Here is a 19,074-nt window from a genome sequence, read left to right as displayed (position 1 = left end):
TTTTTAAAAAAAGCATAAAAACAGCTAAAATCACAGAATTTGTGGGGTTTTCTGCTCCTATGCTATTATTAATCTCAATAACATTAATTTCCACTCATTTCCAGTCTATTCTGAATACTTCACACCTCACAATATTGTTTTTAGTCCAAAAGGTTGCACCGAGGTAGCTGCATGACTATACTAAGCGACACGAGTGGGCGGCACAAACACATGGCCCATCTAGGAGTGATACTGCAGTGGCAGACAGGATGGCAGTTTGAAAAACTAGGCCCCAAACAGTACATAATGCAAAGAAAAAAAAGAGGTGCAAGATGGAATTGTCCTTAGGCCCTCCCACCCACCCTTATGTTGTATAAACAGTACATGCACACTTTAACAAACCAATCATTTCAGCGCCAGGGTCTGCCACACGACTGTGGCTGAAATGATTCTTTCGTTTGGGCCCCCACAAAACAAGCTGGCAATTAATCTGTCCCTGCACAAACTGGCTCTACGGAGGCAAGATGTCTTCCTCATCCTCCTCATCCACCGGTTCTTCACCCTCTTCAGTGTTGTATACATCCTCATCCTCACAGAGTATTAATTCCTCCCCGCTGGAATCCACCACCACAGGTCCCTCTCTAAGTTCTGGAGGCTGGTCTCCCTGGAAGAGTTGATAATTCATTTTTATGAACATCATCTTCTCCACATTTTGTGGAAGCAACCTCCTACGCCTTTCGCTGACAAGGTTCCCGGCTGCACTCTTTCGGAGTACACACTGGAGGGGGGGCAACTCAGGTAAAGTAGAGCCAGTTTGTACAGGGGCCTCCCTGCTACTGCGCATACATTTCGCACACAATCACAGAAAAAAAAGAAGAATTTTTATTTTTGTTGGAGCGCACTTTGGGAGTTACGCCACCCTTTAACAGACTTAAGGGACACAGGCGCACGCATGGCGCTGCTCCTTTGTTGATGCACGTGCTGCTACTGTGCATACATTTCGCACACAAACACAGAAAAAAAGAATGGTTTATTTTTTGTGGAGCGCACTTTAGGGGTTACACCATCCTTTAACAGACAGGCGCACGCTTGGCGCTGCTGCTTTGAGGATACACGTACAGTGCACACAATTCACAAAGACAGATAAAAATGTTTTATTTTTGTTGGAGTGCACTTTGGGGGTTACACTACCCTTTAACAGACAGATGCACGCTTGGCGCTGCTGCTTTGAGGATGCACGTACAGTGCACACAATTCACAAACACAGAAGAAAATGTTTTATTTTTGTTGGAGTGCACTTTGGGGGTTACACTACCCTTTAACAGACAGATGCACGCTTGGTGCTGCTGCTTTGAGGATGCACGTACAGTGCACACAATTCACAAACACAGAAGAAAATGTTTTATTTTTGTTGGAGTGCACTTTGGGGGTTACACTACCCTTTAACAGACAGACGCACGCTTGGCGCTGCTGCTTTGAGGATGCACGTACAGTGCACACAGTTCACAAACACAGAAAAAATATATATATATTGGAGTGCACTTTGGGGGTTACAGCACCCTTTAACGGATGAGCCAGCCGCCCCTTTACTTATGACACAGGTGCACGCTTGGCGCTACTTTGTTCATGCACGTGCGGCTACTGCGCACACAATTCACAAACACAGAAAAAAATATATATTTTTTTTGCACTTGGGGGGAGCACCCCTGATGGACAGAGCACCCCCTGGACAACACTACAGCACCCCTTTAGGACTGGGACACTGCACAACACAGCCCAGCCAGCCCCTATAGACTTTGGAGTGGACACAGCCCCTATGGACAACAGCAGCACAACACAGCCCAGCCAACCCCTATGGACAACAAACTGCACAACACAGCCCAGCCAGCCCCTATGGACTTTGGAGGAGTGGACACAGCCCCTATGGACAACAGCAGCACAGCACAACACAGCCAGACCCCTATGGACTTTGGAGGAGTGGACACAGCCCCTATGGACAACAGCAGCACAGCGCAGCGCAGCGCAGCGCAGCACAGCACTACACTACACAGCCCAGCCAGCCCTAACTCCCACCCTCCCTCTTCACTGTCCACAGCCGAGTGAGAAAATGGCGCTGACGCGGGTATCTTTTATAGTATCCAAACCCACGAGATCCGACAGCGTGATGATGAGGTTTTGCCTCGATTTCAGATCCGAGTAAGGCGGGAATAGTTGAGCCTGACTCGGATACGACTCGGATCGGGGGGGCTTGGGAGGGTTCGGATTTCAGAAATCTGAACCCGCTCACCCCTAGTACATAGTGGTCACTTTTGTCTTGATTGCATATAGATTTTGTAAAGACTGTAGTGTATGGTCCCATTACTTTAAGGTGCCAGCATCTGCTGTATTTATTGTTTGGGTTTGGGGTGTTTTCTCCTTTAAATGGAGCATGCAGGCTCTACTGTCTCGAGACTCAAAGGTATACATCGCTGCCTGTATTACACTACCTCATCCACCGTAGAGCATTACAGTGACCGTCATATAATACAGAGAGCATCAGTGACTGCCATACAATACAGAAAGCATCAGTAACTGCCATACAATACAGAGAGCAACAGTGACCACACCATATAATACAGAGAGCATCAGTGATCACACCATATAATACAGAGAGCATCTGTGACTGCCATACAATACAGAGAGCATCAGTAACCACCTTACAATACAAAGAGCATCAGTGACCACACCATATACTACAGAGAGCATCAGTGATTGCCATACAATACAGAGAGCATCAGTGACTGCCATATAATACAGAGAGCATCAGTGACTGCCTTACAATACAGAGATCATCAGTGACTGCCATCCAATACAGAGAGCATCAGTGACTATGGTGACTGCACCATAGAATGCAGAAATGACCTATATTTAGCACAGAGAGAACCAGTGCCCACAGTACAAAACACAGAAGATTCTAGTGAATACTAGAACATTTTAAATGGTGCAGATATGAAGTTTGATTCAAAATAAAGAATATTAGGAGACATGGCACCCCCTAATGTGTCTACACGAAGCTCTGGACTGCAAAAAAAAAAAATCATATTTAAGGTAGAGATGTGCGCCGACCCTCGTGTTTTGGTTTTGGATCTGGATCCCCCCTGGTTTTGGATCTGGATTGGTTTTGCCAAAACCTCACTTCTGTGTTTTGGTTTCATGTTTCGGTTTTTGATATGGATTTTTTTCTTTAAAAAATCATAAAAACAGCTAAAATCACATAAAATCATCTGTTTTTGTTCCTGCAGTATAATTAACCTCAATAACATTTATTTCCAGTAATTTCCAATCAATTTTGACCATCTCACAATATTATTTGCTTCATCTAGTTAAGGCCAAAAGGATGCATCCAGCTAGCTGGCTGACTAAGCTAAGTGACACAATGGGTGGCACTAACATGTGGCAGTTCAGCTTCTAATTTCCAACACGGATACAGTGTGTTATAAAGTGGCAGTGTCCTCAGTGAAGGGTACCGGTGATGTCGCCAGTGTGGGGGTGCCAGCGGTGTCTTTAGTGCAGGTTTGCTGGCTGTATCGGTAGTGCAGAGGTGTTCTCAATGCAGAGTGCCGGTGGTGTCGGCAGAGTGAGGGTGCCAGCGGTGTTCTCAGTGCCAGTGTGCTGACAGTGTCGGCAGTGCAGGGGTGCTGGTGGTGTCCTCAGTGTGGGAGTGTCGGCAGTGTGGGGGTCGCTGACGGTGTCCTCAGTACAGGGGTGCAGTGGTAGGTGTCGGCAGCGGGAGATGCTGCCAGTGGGGGTGTCGGCAGCGGGGGGTGCCGGTGGTGTCAGGCGGCAGGGGATGGTGGGCGCCGTCTTCTTTTTCTTCTGCATTTTCAATGTCACGGCTCTCAGCCAATCAGCGTTAAGCCCGCTCAATACAAAACCTCGTGACCCGACAGCGGGGCTGCGAGGTTTTGCCTCAGGTGAGGGATCCAGGGCAGGCAGGGAGATCCGAGCTGTGCTCGGATCGCCCCGGGTCCCCGAAATTCGGGTGGGTTCGGATCTCTGAGATCCAAACCTGCTCATCTCTAATTTAAAGTGTTAGCCTCCTTCCACCAACTAAATTGTGTTAGTTCCACGTCAATGACTTCCAAAGAACGTAGTACACTGCTAACAGAATTACCGCCAATGCAGAGGTTATGGGGTCTATGTACTAAGCAGTGATAAGTGACAGAGTGAAAAGTGATAAGTCTGTGATAAGTGCCAGCCAATCAGCTCTCAACTGTAATTTTTCAAACACAGCCTGTGACATGACTGTTGGAAGCTGATTGGCTGGCACTTATCACAGACTTATCATTTTTCACTCTGTCACTTATCACTGCTTAGTACATAGACCCCTTAGTCTGCTACATAACACCCCCTCCCCCCCCCCACACACACATACACACACACAAACACCCCCGGAGGCACCTGAACTGCTTCCTACAGGGTAAATTAAGCAAGAATACACGGAAGCAAAAATTTAAAATGTGAGGACAGATTTAGAATAGGGTCAGTGAACATTCTGCAGTAGTAACCTCTAAATTCTGTGATAAATTAAAGTTGTGTGCTACATGGAAATGCAGGAGGTATATCCCCTGCATGCAACAAAATAAACATTTGTACACTTTCAATGTAACATGGTTTGGCTGGGTCAAAATTCCATCCTATAGCCTGATTTCCTCCTAGCACAGGGCCTGCATCTCTATGTATGCTAATGCCACCTCTGATGTAGATCTGTCTTTTATCACATTTCTGGTTACTCTGTATGGCTGGCGGAAGTGACACTGGAGCATTTGCCCCAAAACAGCCAGGAAACGCCTACTTTTTCATCTCCACTCCCCCATTGCCTCCCACAAACATTCCCTGACTGTTAATCACACTGCTGTCAAATTCTCGTTGAAACCGATATCAGTAATGAAACTTGACACATGTACAGTGCGACTCAGACGCATATGCAGATCAACGCTAATCGTTCAACTATGTATGGGCATTGCACCCGTCTCTTAATCAGGCCCACAGGCCCTCTACACCTGCAAATTGCAAAAAAAAAATCCAAAAAATAAACGGATAAGTTTGAGAGCCATCCCATCAATTCCAGGGCCCCCTGCACACACTTTACAGTATGTAACAGTTTTAAGCATGAAATAGTTTTTTTTGGAGAAAAACGAATTTCAGTAGAAATTTACAATATAATAGTTTGTATTATTTTCCAAGTTGCTATTAAAGTAGAAAATAAGTCTGCGGTTATATGAAGCGATAGTAAGTGTTGCAGAGGATGGTGGTACAACTAATTTTATGTAGAGTAACAGGATCCTGAGACTAGGAATACTAAGTAAAATAAAATAAGGAGATGCTAAATAAATCTAAGGAATTTCCAGTCATTTTTAGTACAGCATTTACTTACATATTTCCCTATCACATAAGTTTAGAGTGAAATGTACTCAATATTTATTTGTGAAGTAATTTGTACAGACATTATGTGGCCAGTGGAGCCCTATGCTGTCACTCACCTCTCCGATTCCTTGTCCTGAAGGTGCCAGTGTCATCTGCACAGAAACTTCTGTTGGTCACCGAATTCTCTTAGTTACTTTTGCATAAAATCATCTTGCGTCCTTTTTCTGTACCTCTTACCCAGCTATTTTCTTCAACATGTCAATATTTTTATTTCTATCTTTTCATTCCACTCTCGCACCCCTCCCTACGCCTGTCTGACTCATAGCCGTTTACCTCCCCCTACAACTCTGAATTACAATTAGTTAATTTCTTACAGACTATTCTCATTACTCCCCTTTCACATACCTTCTAATGCGCTTGGTTCTTCATTCAAAATACAGTCTCTCTTCATCTCTAACTGCTCTCTTCTCGTTTTCTGTGGCTCTCTGTGCTCATAAAACCTCTACCTATTTCTTAATGTCCATCTCTCTCTCTCTCTCTCTCTCTCTCTCTCTCTCTCTCTCTCTCTCTCTCTCTCTCCTTGGTTTTGGAACTCTCTTGAGTCTGTCTGTGAGTTTCCTCTCCGGGGACAATGTGGGAGTTTGTGTGACTTTAATAAGCAGGTTCTACAAACAAGTTCCATAAATATATGCTTATATTTACAATTGTAAAGAGCTATTATAAATCCCCTGTGTCAAGCTTGAGGTTTCACCAATTTCAAAAATGTTTTTTTTTTTTTTTCAAGAACATTTCCAAGTTTCTAAAATACTATACAGTCCCTGCAGGGAAATTTAAATGTAAGAATGTATAATTATGGATTTCCATTTGTTAATATCAATAACATAATCAAGGATCTCATGTCCTGAGATGGACATGCACTATGAAAGCCGACACGTGCCCCTGTTCCCGCTAAAAGCTCTCCATGGCGTGACAGAGATAGGACAGACCGGCAGAGGGGAGAATGCTACAGCCCTGTGCCTGTCTCAGGGTAAGTACAGCGGGGAGAGGATGGGATTGAGGTGACCCAGTACATGATGGCTCCATAAAACTTGCATATAAATATGGTATATATGGAGTTAAATAATTTATTTGCTTCACATATTGTTACTGTTTAATTTTTGTATGTCTACTTGGTCAGTTGACTTTTTTGGTTCATTTGCATCTGTAATCTCTCAATTATCCTTATTTTTTGGTTCTCATATTTTATGTTTAGTCTCTGGTTGTAACATTCACCTCTTTTTTTCCCTGTTATGCCACATGTATAGCTTCAGAAGAGGTGTCCTGTCCAGATTTTAACAGCAATTACATGCAAACATGAGTAATATAATAAACTAAAATACTGTTACAGCAACCACAAATTTTGGGGTGTCCCCTGGACCATGAGAGAGCAAGTCACCCCCTCTCATCCTGCCCTCTTCCTAATGATATGGGTGGGTTATCGTGATTTTCATGGAACTACCCTCACTACATGATGCCTCGATTTGTGACACTTCACCACAGGGGATGGTGTGATTACCCTGCCCCGCCCCCCACAGTGGCCACCTGCACCTCCTTTCCAGGACAGATATAAAATAGCTAAGGTATGGTACTGCGACACATGTGGGGTGCCTGGATTCAGTGTGGCAGACCCCCTGTCCTCTGCTTCAGATATACTGTAGTTTGAGTATGGCATCTGCAATCAGAATGGCACCAAAATACATGGGTGCTTAAAACATAGGGACTAATTCAGAGTTACGCAATAATCGGCAAACTCGAATGCGTCTCAGTCACATGACACATGCGTCAAGGTACATTATCATAGTCACTCACAGTGACTATTTTCTCTCTTTGTCATTGACAGCCAGGGAGAATTTGGGGGAGGCAACGGGGAGTGACGGCAAAGACTGCAGGCGTGTTACGATTGCTTCGGGGGTGCATCACACCCTGCGACTGTGATCCCGTATGCAAAAAATATGGCTCCGGCGGCTCAATTTCCATGTCATTCTGCGGGACCATAGACTTTCTCAGGACTGCGACAATAGAATGATCTGCGACCGATGCTGCGCCTTTGTACGCAGATGCTGCAACCGTTTACACAGATGCTTTGATTTGTAAAGCCGCAGGTGGGCGTCTCATACATCTCCCAGCAGCTGCGACATTTGCCTATTTTTCATTGCAGCTGCATACAAAAGTGCAGCAGCAGCGGTGGCAATAGCGTACAACACTGAATCAGGCCCATAGTACCTTGTGGAGTTGATAGATGTGGACAATCCAGGTGCAGCGCTGAGTCAATAATTTTGGATGCTTGACCGTCTCATGGTGACAGCAATAGCAAACTGTATTACACTGCACTTCTTAGAGCACAATATTTATAACATTTAATTATCACAATTTTCATAATCATTACTGGGTCTGCCTGGGGTGCCTCGGGACACTTGCACCCCTGGGGTGCCTCAGGTTACTGGTTCAGCACCAAATTCAATTATTTATGGTCAATGTAAGAGTCAAAAACATAAAATATATGACAAACAGAAGTACAGTCTTGTCCACCACCACATAACTGAACCTAAGGATGACAGGTAAGCACAATTTACTAAATAATTTTTTTTCTGAATTTCACAATAAGAAACTTTTGGCCTTGGGGTGCTGTGAAAACAATGCTGATGCACTAGGGTGCCATGTTTCAAAAAAGTTTGGGAACCACTGATCTAAACACCTAAGATGATAGTTTAAAGATGTGGCAAACACAAAAATCATCATGCTGATAGTAGTGGAATACACTACTGCGAAGTAGGGGTGAGCGGGTTCGGATTTCTGTAATCCGAACCCCCCCGAGCTTTCCGATCAGAGGCAGATCCGAGTCAGGCTCGACTTTTCCCGCCTGACTCGGATCTGAAATCGAGGCAAAACGTCATCATCCCGCCTTCCGAGTCTTGCGGGTTTTGGAACCTATATAAGGTACCCGTGTCGGCGCCATTTTCTCACTCGGCTGTGGACAGTGAAGAGGGAGGGTGGGAGTTAGGGCTGGCTGGGCTGTGTAGTGTAGTGTAGTGTAGTGCAGAGTAGTGTTGTGCTGTGCTGCGCTGTGCCCGCTGTTGTCCACTACTTCAAAGTCCATAGGGGCTGGCTGTGTTGTGCTGTGCTGCTGTTGTTAATAGGGGCTGTGTCCACTACTTCAAAGTCCATAGGGGCTGGCTGGACTGTGTTGTGCAGTCAGTTCTCCATAGGGGCTGTGTCCACTCCAAAGTCCTGTGCAGTGTCCCAGTCCTAAAGGGGTGCTGTAGTGTTGTCCAGGGGGTGCTCTGTCCATCAGGGGTGCTCCCCCCAAGTGCTAAAAAAAAAATATTTTTTGTGTGTTTGTGAATTGTGTGCGCAGTAGCCTCACGTGCATCAACAAAGTAGTGCCAAGCGTGCGCCTGTGTCATAAGTAAAGGGCCGGCTGGCTTGACCGTTAAAGGGTGCTGTAACCCCCAAAGTACACTCCAGTCTAAACCAAAAAAAAAATATTTTCTGTGTTTGTGAATTGTGTGCGCAGTAGCCGCACGTGCATCAACAAAGTAGTGCCAAGCGTGCGCCTGTGTCATAAGTAAAGGGCCGGCTGGCTTGACCGTTAAAGGGTGCTGTAACCCCCAAAGTACACTCCAGTTCAAACCAAAAAAATTATACGTGCATCAACAAAGGAGCAGCGCCAAGCGTGCGCCTGTGTCCCATAAGTAAAGAGCCGGCTGGCTCATTTCTTAAAGGCTGGTGTAACCCACAAAGTGCACTACTCTCCAGCAAAAATAAAGAAATATTTTCTGTGTTTAGCCGCACGTATATATCAAATCGATATAACATAAATGGAGGACCAAACTTTCTCCGATAAAAATAAAATAGAGAAAGATCAAGAACCACTTCCTCCTAGTGCTGAAGCTGCTGCCACTAGTCATGACATAGACGATAACATGCCATCAACGTCGTCTGCCAAGGCCGATGCCCAATGTCATAATAGAGGGCACATACAATCCCAAATGACAAAGTTCAGGAAATTGACCTTGAAAAAAACATTTAAATCAGCTGAAGAGAAACGTAAACTTGCCAATATGCCATTTACGACACGGAGTGGCAAGGAACGGCTAAGGTCGATCCCTAGTATGTTCATGACTAGTGGTTCAGCTTCACATGACGATGGAAGCCCTCCTCCCACTAAAAAAATCAAAAGAGTTAAGCTGGCAAAAGCACAGCGAAGAACTGTGCTTTCTTAGAAGATATCACAAATCCCCAAGGAGAGTCCAAGTGTGGTGGTGGTTGCGATGCCTGACCTTCCCAGCACTGGACGGGAAGAGGTGGCTCTTTCCACCATTTGCACGCCCTCTGCAAGTGCTGAAAGGAGCACCCACAGTCCACTTGCTGATATGCAAATTGAAGATATCACTGTTGAAGTACAACAGGATGAGGATACTGGTGTAGCTGGCGCTGAGGAGGAAGTTGGCGAGGAGGATTCTGATGGTGATGTGGTTTGTTTAAATCAGGCTCCGGGGGAGACAGTTGTTGTCCGTGGGATGAAAAAGCGCATCACGGTCATGCCTGGGCAGAAGACCAAACATTCCACCTCTTTGGTCTGGCAATATTTCTATCCAAATCCGGACAACAACTGTCTTGCCATATGTACCTTATGTAAAGGTGGAATAAGTAGGGGTAGGGACGTTAACCACCTAGGAACATCCTCCCTTATACGGCACCTGCAGCGCGTTCATAATAAGTTACTGTCAAGTTCAGAAACTTTGGCTAAGACCGTAAGCAGTCCAGGGACACCTAAATCCCGTTGTCCTGTTGTATCCAATCACCTGCAAACCACACCGTCAACTCCCTCCTCGTCAATTTCCTCCTTAGTCAGGATCGGAAGTAGTCCTGCAGGCCATGTCACTGGCATGACTGACTCTCCTATTCGGGATTCCTCCGGAGGATCCTGCATTGCTACGCCTCCTGCTGCCGCTGCTGCTGTTGCTGCTGCTGGGAGTCGTTCATCATCCCAGAGAGGAAGTAGGAACACCACTACTTTTACTAAACAATTGACCCTCCAACAGTCCTTAGCGAGGAGGATGAAGTACAACAGCAGTCATCCTGAAGCAAAACGTATAACTGAGGCCTTGACTGCTATTTTGGTGTAAGAGGTGCGTCCGGTATCCGCCATTAGTGCAGTGGGATTTAGACAATTGCTGGAGGTAGTGTGTCCCCGGTTCCAAATCCCGTCTAGATTCCACTTCACTAGGCAGGCGATACCGAGACTGTACAGAAACGTCAGAAAAAGTGTCCTCAGTGTCCTGGAAAATGCCGTTGTACCCAATGTCCACTTAACCAGGGACATGTGGACAAGTGGAACAGGGCAGACTAAGGACTATATGACTGTGACAGCCCACTGGGTAGATGTATCACCTTACGCAGCAACAGCAGCAGCGTCACCAGTCGCAGCATCTCAGAAACGCCAGCTCGTTCCAAGGCAGGCTACGCTGTGTATCACCGGTTTCAGTAAGAGGCACACCGCCGACAACCTCTTAGAGAAACTGAGGGAAATCATCGCCCAGTGGCTTACCCCACTTAGACTCTCCTGGGGATTTGTGATATCTGACAACGCCACCAATATTGTGCGGGCATTACATCTGGGCAAATTCCAGCACGTCCCATGTTTTGCTCACACAATAAACTTGGTGGTGCAGAATTTTCTGAAAAGCGACAGGGGCGTGCAGGAGACGCTTTGGGCGGCCCGAAAAATTTCAGGCCACTTTCGCCATTCAGCGACTGCGTGCCGAAGACTGGAGCGCCAGCAAACACTCTTGAACCTGCCCCGCCATCACCTGAAGCAAGAGGTTGTGACGCGGTGGAACTCAACCCTCTATATGCTTCAGAGGATGGAGGAGCAGCAAAAGGCCATTCAAGCCTATACATCCACCTATGACATAGGCAAAGGAGGGGGTATGCACCTGACTCAAGCGCAGTGGAGAATGATTTCCGTGTTGTGCAAGGTTCTCCAGCCCTTCGAACTTGCCACACGTGAAGTCAGTTCAGACACTGCCAGCTTGAGTCAGGTCATTCCCCTCATCAGGCTTTTGCAGAAGCAGCTGGAGAAAGTGAAGGAGGAGCTAAGATGGAGCGATTCCGCTCGGCATGTGGGACTTGTGGATGAAGCCCTTCATTCGCTTTGCCAGGATTCCAGGGTGGTCAATCTGTTGAAATCAGACCACTACATTTTGGCCACCATGCTCGATCCTAGGTTTAAAGCCTATGTGGTGTCTCTCTTTCCGGCCGACACAAGCCTGCAGAGGTGCAAAGACCTGCTGGTGAACACACTGTCAGCTGAAGCGGAACGTGACACGTCAACAGCTCCTTCTTCATTTTCTCCCGCAACTGGGGCTGCCAGGAAAAAACTTAGGTATCCTAAGCAACCCGCTGGTGGTGATGCAGGGCAGGCAGGACCAAGTTTGGACATCTGGTCCAGACTGAAGGACCTGGCAACAATTTCTGACATGTCTACTGTCACTGCATATGATACTGTCACCATTGAAAGAATGGTGGAGGATTACATCGGTGACAGCATCCAAGTAGGCATGTCAGACAGTCCATACCTGTACTGGCAGGAAAAAGAGGCAATTTGGAGGCCCCTGTACAAACTGGCTTTATTTTACCTGAGTTGCCCCCCCTCCAGTGTGTACTCCGAAAGAGTGTTTAGTGCAGCCGGGAACCTTGTCAGCGAAAGGCGTAGGAGGTTGCTTCCACAGAATGTGGAGTAGATGATGTTCATCAAAATGAATTATCAGCTCTTCCAGGGAGACCAGCCTCCAGAACGTACAGAGGGACCTGTGGTGGTGGATTCAAGTGGGGACGAGTTAATACTTTGTGAGGATGAGGATGTACACACTGAAGAGGTTGAGGAATCGGTGGATGAGGAGGATGAGGATGACATCTTGCCTCCGTAGAGCCAGTTTGTGCAGGGACACATTAATTGCCAGCTTGTTTTGTGGGGGCCCAAACGAACCAATCATTTCAGCCACAGTTGTGTGGCAGACCCTGGCGCTGAAATGATTGGTTTGTTAAAGTGTGCATGTCCTGTTTATACAACATAAGGGTGGGTGGGAGGGCCCAAGGACAATTCCATCTTGCACCTCTTTTTTTTCTTTGCATTATGTACAGTTTGGGGCCTAGTTTTTCAAACTGCCATCCTGTCTGCCACTGCAGTATCACGCCTAGATGGGTCACGTGTTTGTGCCGCCCACTCGTGTCGCTTAGCATAGTCATCCAGCTACCTCGGTGCAACCTTTTGGACATAAAAACACTATTGTGAGGTGTGAGGTGTTCAGAATAGACTGGAAATGAGTGGAAATTAAGGTTATTGAGGTTAATAATAGCATAGGAGCAGAAAAACCTACAAATTCTGTGATTTTAGCTGTTTTTATGCTTTTTTTCAAAAAAATACAGATCCAAAACACAAAACCCAGAACCCAAAACACGGAAGGGTGGTTTTGGCAAAACCAATCCAGATCCAAAACACGAAGAAAGATCCAGATCCAAAACCAAAACACAAAACACGAAAAGTGGCCGGTGCACACCCCTACTGCGAAGTATCCAATAAAATGGCTCCTCTAGGGATGCTTCATTCCCTAACCAAGATTGCAGCTGACAGACTATCTGAGCATGCTGCCACTATCTTGCCACTGTGCATGAGTGACATGGTGGAGGATAGAGGTCCTCCTCTTAGTTCCGAGACCTGCAGAATTACACGGTTGTATCCGTTGTTCCAAAACCCTGCACCATTACTCTAAGAAAGGAGAATCCCCGGTTGGAGCTCTCAGCAACCCTGCTCTACTACAGGCTCCACTTCACAGATAAACCAATACTTTTAACAGTGAGTATGGCTCAATATTCACTTATACAAATAAACCACAGAGCCGGGTTAAGCTACTTGAGAAGTCATTGTCTTCACAATTTAATCGCTAGTGTGTACAGTACTCTGCCTATCTACAAGACTGCACACACATTCTCAACATATGCTCAGTGTTTTCACTGTCTTTATAGTTAACATGTAAATTACACAAGCATTCGAACACAGGGATCCTACAATTCAACAATGCTGTACTGGCGTTTGCAGTCTGTCAAAAGCACAAAACGTGTTACCATAGTTAAAAGTTAAAACACTCTAAATCTGTTTATCTAAACATTACACTGGGATCAATTGCTCCTTGCAGAGTCGCATCTAGCCTGGGACAGTAGAGGCAGTGCCATAGGGCCCCCAGCCAAAATGGACCCCCAATAGACAGCACTTTAAAATAGAGATGTGCGCAGACCCCCGTGTTTTGTTTTGTTTTTGGCTAAACCACCCTCAAGTGTTTTGATTTTGGATTTCTTTAAAAATTGATCAACTACAACTACAGTAGGGGTGTGCATCGGCCACTTTTCGTGTTTTGTGTTTTGGTTTTGGATCTGGATCTTTCTTCGTGTTTTGGATCTGGATTGGTTTTGCCAAAACCACCCTTCCGTGTTTTGGGTTCTGGGTTTTGGATCTGTATTTTTTTGAAAAAAAGCATAAAAACAGCTAAAATCACAGAATTTGTAGGTTTTTCTGCTCCTATGCTATTATTAACCTCAATAACCTTAATTTCCACTCATTTCCAGTCTATTCTGAACACCTCACACCTCACAATAGTGTTTTTATGTCCAAAAGGTTGCACCGAGGTAGCTGGATGACTATGCTAAGCGACACGAGTGGGCGGCACAAACACGTGACCCATCTAGGAGTGACACTGCAGTGGCAGGCAGGATGGCAGTTAGAAAAACTAGGCCCCAAACTGTACATAATGCAAAGAAAAAAAGAGGTGCAAGATGGAATTGTCCTTGGGCCCTCCCACCCACCCTTATGTTGTATAAACAGGACATGCACACTTTAACAAATCAATCATTTCAGCGCCAGGGTCTGCCACACAACTGTGGCTGAAATGATTGGTTCGTTTGGGCCCCCACAAAACAAGCTGGCAATTAATGTGTCCCTGCACAAACTGGCTCTACGGAGGCAAGATGTCATCCTCATCCTCCTCATCCACCGATTCCTCACCCTCTTCAGTGTGTACATCCTCATCCTCACAAAGTATTAACTCGTCCCCACTTGAATCCACCACCACAGGTCCCTCTGTACCTTCTGGAGGCTGGTCTCCCTGGAAGAGCTGATAATTCATTTTGATGAACATCATCTTCTCCACATTCTGTGGAAGCAACCTCCTACGCCTTTCGCTGACAAGGTTCCCGGCTGCACTAAACACTCTTTCGGAGTACACACTGGAGGGGGGGCAACTCAGGTAAAATAGAGCCAGTTTGTACAGGGGCCTCCAAATTGCCTCTTTTTCCTGCCAGTACAGGTATGGACTGTCTGACATGCCTACTTGAATGCTGTCACCGATGTAATCCTCCACCATTCTGTCAATGGTGACAGTATCATATGCAGTGACAGTAGACATGTCAGAAATTGTTGCCAGGTCCTTCAGTCCGGACCAGATGTCCAAACTTGGTCCTGCCTGCCCTGCATCACCGCCAGCGGGTTGCTTAGGATACCTAAGTTTTTTCCTGGCAGCCCCAGTTGCGGGAGAAAATGAAGAAGGAGCCGTTGACGTGTCACGTTCCGCTTCAGCTGACAGTGTGTTCACCAGCAGGTCTTTGCACCTCTGCAGGCTTGTGTCGGCCGGAAAGAGAGACACCACATAGGCTTTAAACCTAGGATCGAGCACGGTGGCCAAAATGTAGTGGTCTGATTTCAACAGATTGACCACCCTGGAATCCTGGCAAAGCGAATGAAGGGCTTCATCCACAAGTCCCACATGCCGAGCGGAATCGCTCCGTCTTAGCTCCTCCTTCACTTTCTCCAGCTGCTTCTGCAAAAGCCTGATGAGGGGAATGACCTGACTCAAGCTGGCAGTGTCTGAACTGACTTCACGTGTGGCAAGTTCGAAGGGCTGAAGAACCTTGCACAACACGGAAATCATTCTCCACTGCGCTTGAGTCAGGTGCATACCCCCTCCTTTGCCTATGTCATAGGTGGATGTATAGGCTTGTATGGCCTTTTGCTGCTCCTCCATCCTCTGAAGCATATAGAGGGTTGAGTTCCACCGCGTCACAACCTCTTGCTTCAGGTGATGGCGGGGCAGGTTCAAGAGTGTTTGCTGGCGCTCCAGTCTTCGGCACGCAGTCGCTGAATGGCGAAAGTGGCCAGAAATTTTTCGGGCCACCCAAAGCGTCTCCTGCACGCCCCTGTCGCTTTTCAGAAAATTCTGCACCACCAAGTTTATTGTGTGAGCAAAACATGGGACGTGCTGGAATTTGCCCAGATGTAATGCCCGCACAATATTGGTGGCGTTGTCAGATATCACAAATCCCCAGGAGAGTCTAAGTGGGGTAAGCCACTGGGCGATGATTTCCCTCAGTTTCTCTAAGAGGTTGTCGGCGGTGTGCCTCTTACTGAAACCGGTGATACACAGCGTAGCCTGCCTTGTAACGAGCTGGCGTTTCTGAGATGCTGCTACTGGTGACGCTGCTGCTGTTGCTGCGTAAGGTGATACATCTACCCAGTGGGCTGTCACAGTCATATAGTCCTTAGTCTGCCCTGTTCCACTTGTCCACATGTCCGTGGTTAAGTGGACATTGTGTACAACGGCATTTTTCAGGACACTGAGGACACTTTTTCTGACGTTTCTGTACAGTCTCGGTATCGCCTGCCTAGTGAAGTGGAATCTAGACGGGATTTGGAACCGGGGACACACTACCTCCATCAATTGTCTAAATCCCACTGCACTAATGGCGGATACCGGACGCACGTCTAACACCAACATAGCAGTCAAGGCCTCAGTTATACGTTTTGCTTCAGGATGACTGCTGTCGTACTTCATCCTCCTCGCTAAGGACTGTTGGAGGGTCAATTGTTTAGTAAAAGTAGTGGTGTTCCTACTTCCTCTCTGGGATGATGAACGACTCCCAGCAGCAGCAGCAACAGCAGCAGCGGCAGCAGTAGGCGTAGCAATGCAGGATCCTCCGGAGGAATCCCGGATAGGAGAGTCAGTCATGCCAGTGATATGGCCTGCAGGACTACTTCCGATCCTGACTAAGGAGGAAATTGACGAGGAGGGAGTTGACGGTGTGGTTTGCAGGCGCTTGGATACAACAGGACAACGGGATTTAGGTGTCCCTGGACTGCTTACGGTCTGAGCCAAAGTTTCTGAACTTGACAGTAACTTTTTATGAACGCGCTGCAGGTGCCGTATAAGGGAGGATGTTCCTAGGTGGTTGACGTCCCTACCCCTACTTATTTCACCTTTACATATGGTACATATGGCAAGACAGTTGTTGTCCGGATTTGGATAGAAATATTGCCAGACCAAAGAGGTGGAATGTTTGGTCTTCTGCCCAGGCATGACCGTGATGGGCTTTTTCATCCCACGGACAACAACTGTCTCCCCCGGAGCCTGATTTAAACAAACCACATCACCATCAGAATCCTCCTCGCCAACTTCCTCCTCAGCGCCAGCTACACCAGTATCCTCATCCTGTTGTACTTCAACAGTGACATCTTCAATTTGCATATCAGCAAGTGGACTGTGGGTGCTCCTTTCAGCACTTGCAGGGGGCGTGCAAATGGTGGAAAGAGCCACCTCTTCCCGTCCAGTGCTGGGAAGGTCAGGCATCGCAACCACCACCACACTTGGACTCTCTTTGGGGATTTGTGATATCTTCTTAGAAAGCACAGTTCTTCGCTGTGCTTTTGCCAGCTTAACTCTTTTGATTTTTTTAGTGGGAGGAGTGCTTCCATCGTCATGTGAAGCTGAACCACTAGTCATGAACATACTAGGGATCGACCTTAGCCGTTCCTTGCCACTCCGTGTCGTAAATGGCATATTGGCAAGTTTACGTTTCTCTTCAGCTGATTTAAATGTCTTTTTCAAGGTCATTTTCCTGAACTTTGCCATTTGGGATTGTATGTGCCCTCTACTATGACATTGGGCATCGGCCTTGGCAGACGACGTTGATGGCATGTTATCGTCTATGTCATGACTAGTGGCAGCAGCTTCAGCACTAGGAGGAAGTGGTTCTTGATCTTTCTCTATTTTATTTTTATCGGAGAAAGTTTGGTCCTCCATTTATGTTATATCGATTTGATATATACGTGCGGCTAAACACAGAAAATAAATTTTTTTTTGGTTCGGACTGGAGTGTACTTTGTGGGTTACAGCACCCTTTAACGGTCAAGCCAGCCGGCCCTTTACTTATGACACAGGCGCACTCTTGGCACTACTTTGTTGATGCACGTGCGGCTACTGCGCACACAATTCACAAACACAGACAATAATTTTTTTTTGGTTTGGACTGGAGTGTACTTTCGGGGGTTACAGCACCCTTTAACGGTCAAGCCAGCCGGCCCTTTACTTATGACACAGGCGCACGCTTGGCACTACTTTGTTGATGCACGTGCGGCTACTGCGCACACAATTCACAAACACAGAAAATAATTTTTTTTTAGGTTTGGACTGGAGTGTACTTTCGGGGGTTACAGCACCCTTAACGGTCAAGCCAGCCGGCCCTTTACTTATGACACAGGCGCACGCTTGGCACTACTTTGTTGATGCACGTGCGGCTACTGCGCACACAATTCACAAACACAGAAAATAATTTTTTTTTTGGTTTGGACTGGAGTGTACTTTCGGGGGTTACAGCACCCTTAACGGTCAAGCCAGCCGGCCCTTTACTTATGACACAGGCGCACGCTTGGCACTACTTTGTTGATGCACGTGCGGCTACTGCGCACACAATTCACAAACACAGAAAATAATTTTTTTTTTGGTTTGGACTGGAGTGTACTTTCGGGAGTTACAGCACCCTTAACGGTCAAGCCAGCCGGCCCTTTACTTATGACACAGGCGCACGCTTGGCACTACTTTGTTGATGCACGTGCGGCTACTGCGCACACAATTCACAAACACAGAAAATAATTTTTTTTTGGTTTGGACTGGAGTGTACTTTCAGGGGTTACAGCACCCTTTAACGGTCAAGCCAGCCGGCCCTTTACTTATGACACAGGCGCACGCTTGGCACTACTTTGTTGATGCACGTGCGGCTACTGCGCACACAATTCACAAACACAGAAAATAATTTTTTTTTGGTTTGGACTGGAGTGTACTTTCGGGGGTTACAGCACCCTTTAACGGTCAAGCCAGCCGGCCCTTTACTTATGACACAGGCGCACTCTTGGCACTACTTTGTTGATGCACGTGCGGCTACTGCGCACACAATTCACAAACACAGAAAATAATTTTTTTTTAGGTTTGGACTGGAGTGTACTTTCGGGGGTTACAGCACCCTTAACGGTCAAGCCAGCCGGCCCTTTACTTATGACACAGGCGCACGCTTGGCACTACTTTGTTGATGCACGTGCGGCTACTGCGCACACAATTCACAACCACAGAAAATAATTTTTTTTTGGTTTGGACTGGAGTGTACTTTCGGGGGTTACAGCACCCTTTAACGGTCAAGCCAGCCGGCCCTTTACTTATGACACAGGCGCACGCTTGGCACTACTTTGTTGATGCACGTGCGGCTACTGCGCACACAATTCACAAACACAGAAAATAATTTTTTTTTAGGTTTGGACTGGAGTGTACTTTC

At 46.7% G+C, this 19,074-nt stretch overlaps 1 protein-coding gene across 1 annotated transcript in view; it reads right to left on the bottom strand.

Moving 5' to 3' along the window:
- Positions 1 to 5,548, bottom strand: part of MDFI (MyoD family inhibitor) — a 51,832-nt gene extending 46,284 nt beyond the window's left edge. The window contains exon 1 of the mRNA XM_088479641.1: positions 5,502 to 5,548. The gene's annotated coding sequence lies outside the window, so the exon portion shown is untranslated. The remainder of the gene's footprint in view (positions 1 to 5,501) is intronic.
- Positions 5,549 to 19,074: the final 13,526 nt, after the last annotated feature.

The sequence above is a fragment of the Taudactylus pleione genome, unplaced genomic scaffold (assembly GCF_031769625.1).
Source record: "Taudactylus pleione unplaced genomic scaffold, aTauple2 ptg000242l, whole genome shotgun sequence".
Taxonomy (NCBI): domain Eukaryota; kingdom Metazoa; phylum Chordata; class Amphibia; order Anura; family Myobatrachidae; genus Taudactylus; species Taudactylus pleione.
This window is presented reverse-complemented; position numbering and strand designations above follow the sequence as displayed.